Source organism: the organism of the source record quoted next, unplaced genomic scaffold, assembly GCF_019419815.1.
Source record: "Pyrus x bretschneideri cultivar Hongxiangsu unplaced genomic scaffold, Pyrus_bretschneideri_v1 Contig21, whole genome shotgun sequence".
NCBI lineage: Eukaryota > Viridiplantae > Streptophyta > Magnoliopsida > Rosales > Rosaceae > Pyrus > Pyrus x bretschneideri.
This window is the reverse complement of record NW_025999513.1, coordinates 1162863-1166837: the sequence shown is the minus strand read 5'-3', so window position 1 is coordinate 1166837 and position 3975 is coordinate 1162863. Positions and strand designations below refer to the sequence as shown.

At 40.5% G+C, this 3975-nt stretch overlaps 1 non-coding gene across 1 annotated transcript; it reads right to left on the bottom strand.

The window, feature by feature from the left end:
- Window positions 1–648: 648 nt before the first annotated feature.
- LOC103939363 lies at window positions 649–2910 on the bottom strand. The gene is made up of 5 exons (XR_007258457.1): window positions 2828–2910; window positions 1513–1626; window positions 1323–1412; window positions 1141–1239; window positions 649–1037 (listed from the first exon to the last, which is right to left on the bottom strand). It is a non-coding gene; the product is annotated as an uncharacterized LOC103939363 (transcript).
- Between the last annotated feature and the right edge of the window lie 1065 nt (window positions 2911–3975).

Below are 3975 nucleotides of genomic sequence, written 5' to 3'. Positions count from 1 at the left end.
GCCGATAAAAAGAACCCATGAACAACATCGCCGACAAGGGCGAGCAACGGGAGTGACCAACAAGGGTGGTGGTGCAGACACCCGAGGTAAAGCTCTACACACCCGAGTAAAGATCCGTGACAAAATGCAGTAAGTAGAGGCAATTTGCAATCAAAAATGAAGAGAGAGATGATGGAGCCAATTGAGGAAGATGATGGAGGGGAAGGAGTCAAGGAGGATGGAATAAACGGGGGATTGAGGTATAGGCCCCAGGATGGTGAAATCAAAGACAAAAGGAGAAAAAGGAGGAGTAGATCGTGCAGATAGCATGGATGGGGAAGGAAAATGTGCAGGCACCAAGAAGAGGAAGAAAAAACTGAAAAAAAATAGAGCACAAACCACAAAGGGAATACACGAGGTTGTTACTGACCCGAGTCAAAGCTAGGGCCGGTGCCAAAACAAAACGGAGAGAACGAAAACCAATCACACGACGGTGAGAAAGCCTCTCACAGAAGAGAGAAAGCTCTCACAGGGGAGAGAACAAAAACCCTGGTTGGATTCTAGTAAAAGCTAAGACTGGTCACTAATCAACCCATATTATAACACGTAAAAAAGCAAAGTGACGGTTGAATACCCAATTCTGATTAACACAACTGCGAGCAATTCTGATGAAGAAAATTCTAATTTCATTTAGCAAAAGTAGATTGCATGATTTGTGAACAAAGGAAAACCATAGGCCACAACAAATTCATATCTTGAAGTAAACAGTATACCTCAACCCCGCAACAGGGAATAATCAACGTAATAAATCCTACCTAAGAACATTCGAATAAAATTACAGGGGCGTTGATAAGCAGATTACCATCCACGTCATATGTATACGGAGCAGCAGCCACTTCGACAGCCTAAACTTTGAACGCTTCATGAAGATCTATTACCCCTCTGATATACTTCTAACCTGTTTTGGTTTTTGGGGCAGCTTTCTTTTTGACTTGCCTCCTTGGAATTGAGTTCTTCATGCCAATGAAGAAAAGCAGTGCACCAAAAAGCGCTGCGTGCTGTAGAAAGAAAGTTGAATCTCAGCAAACGAGGTTCCTGCTCATTTGGAATAAAATTATATGATGAAAAAACACACAAAGCAACAAGCACACGCATACAAACCTGCAAGAATTCGTTTAGGAGTATGCCAAATTTGGCGTTCTCAGGACTGTAGTTGTAGAAATCATAGATAAGGGGAGTGGTAATTGCCAATTGTAGAAGCTACAATAGAAAAACGTTATACATGTCAATAATTTTCAAAAAGCTTATATGTTGGCCAGAAATTTAGAAAAATGAATACTAACCAGGAGAGAAGCTCCAAAGGAACTGTTAAGCACGAATAGAAGTCCTCCAAGCCCTTTCATTGCTACCACACCAGCAGCTAAATGTCTTACCTGTACAAGAAATTCCCGTATCAAAAGCAAAACTATAAATACGCAGCATGACCAAAGAATCCAAGCGAGAAACTGCAGAGAAGGAAATAAAAAGACTTACCTCTATCTCCGGTATTGCAACCCCTAGCTTAGCGGACAAATTTTTCTTGAACACATAAACTTGGGAGCCAAGTCCTTTGCAGCAGGGCCGCCATCAACACCAAATTCATTAAACCTGCATACACAGATGTTACATCAACACAAAGGAACAGAATATTGTCTAAATTTTAACACACCAACGTGCAACAGATTTTGCTAAAGATACACAATAAGCCTAGCAAATTTGTGCATAATTCTAGCAATATGGTGCACAGAACATGACCGCAAATAATTACTTTTGTCAAATGATGGTAAGCCAACGGGTGAAGCACCAGAAGATACTTATTCTTAACAATGTCAGCGCAGAAAACGGGCCAATTCCTTGACTAATGTCCTTAATACATAAATTTACATATATGTGTGTGGGTATTGAGGAAAACGAAAGCAGGGGTTTGAAGTCACGACATTACAATATTTACAACAACCGTCACTAAATAGCGAAAAATGGAAACTTGATTTTGAAATTAACTTTATCACCTAAAGTGCCATTCCATACTGTAAATAGAGATGTATTACCCGAATCAAACTAACGAAACTTGAAAACTCGAAACAGAATATTGTCTTAGTTTTAAGGGAAGAAAATGAAAAGATTCTTCAAAAGTATGCAAATAAGTTCTTAAGACACATTTCAACCGAACCAAATCCTTGTCCGTCGAAAAAGAAAATCAAAGTTCATTTATCAAAGACCAGACAAGAAGCACCCAACTCAACTTCACAGAGACGCAAACAAGTTGGTTTCGCGTTGGAAAAATTTATTCTCAATCCAGATTCCATAAGACAATACAAAAGATCATTAGATCTTCACAATTCATTCAACCACCCGACACTCTACGTGCCGAAATTAATCAAACCAACAAGAGATTTCGAAACCGAGCACACATTAATAGATCTCAGTCATTTCTTAACACTAATAAATCCAAAACTAAGCAGTAACAGCAATCCAGAACACTTGAATTATTGCTTTGGAAAACAATTACCTTCTTTTTATTTTATTGAAATCTCACTTCAAAAATGTCAAGCACCCAAACACCAATATATATATACATATATATACACACACACATAAAAACATATTATGCAGAGGCATCAGAAATCTGGAAAAAAAAAAAAAAAAAACCCGAAATATGCTTAAAGTTAGATCGAAGAAGTAAAGCTAAACTAAATCAGCTAAGAGTAGAAAAGCAAAAAGGAGTATACATGTATGGTTGGGAGAGAAGCCCTAATCGAGCAGATCTAGAGAGAGAGAGAGAGAGAGAGAGAGGAGAGAGAGAGCTTACGCTTGCCAAGCAGAGAGCATGAAGATGGAGGCGAAGAGGACGCGGCCGAGGAAGGAGACGAACCCCATTGTCTTTCTGCACAGGAGGATAAAGAAGAAGGACGACAGAGCGCCGAAAACGACGGGGTTCGCAGGGTCTCCGAGGCGTTTGGTTGGTGTGCGGGGTAGTCGTTTCTCGTTTGGGTTCGGTATTTAAAGAAGCGGATTTTTAAGGGCTCAAAGACTTAAGAATTAATAATAATAATAATTAAGATGGCCGGACAGGAAAGCCCCCGGTTGCTTTGAAATCTCAATCCAAACTGCAGAGAGCCGTGGACATTGATACTGATTTTATTGGGTAAATTACAGAGAACTACCTCAACTATTAGGTTATTAATAGTTTCATATCTCGTCTTTAAAAAGTTTCAATGTCATACCTCATCTACGAATTTGTTACAATTTCATACCTTCTCTCAGTTGTCTATCAATTCTTCTGTTAAAATGCTGATGTGGCAAGTGACGGGACCCATTTTCTATTAAAATATTAATTAAATATTAAAAAAGAAGAAGAAAGAAATCCAAACCCATATCCCATCCCGCCCCCCTTCCCATCTTCGTCATCCGTCCCCCCATTCCAAACCCAAAACCCTCCCCCGGGCCTCTCTTCCTCCATATCCTTCTCCCTCCCATGGCGCTCCTCCCCTTCCCCCTCCTCTCCTCCTCTCCTCCTCCTCCTCTGCACCTACCCTTGCACCCACTCTCCGCACCCACCCTCTTCCCAGCTCTACACACCCCACTCCTTAAATCCACACCCATTCAAAACCCCCAGTTCGTCTTCCCCCACCCAAGCCCAACCTGCAACCCACAAAAAAAAAAAAAAACCCAGATCCCTTCTTCCCCGACCCCTTTTTCCTTGCACCCACCCTCGCAGGGAAGATGAAGACGGTTTTTTTTTTTTTTTCCTTTTCTTTTCAAGGTTGCAGGTTGGGCTCGGGTGGGGGGAGAGGTTAGTGAAGTAGGAGGAGGAGATATAGATTTGGGTTTCTTTCTTTTTTCTTTATAAATATTTAATTAATATTTTAATAGAAAATGTCTCCCATCACTTGTCATGTCAGCATTTTAATGGATGAATTGACAGACAACTGACGGAAGATATGAAATTGTAACAAA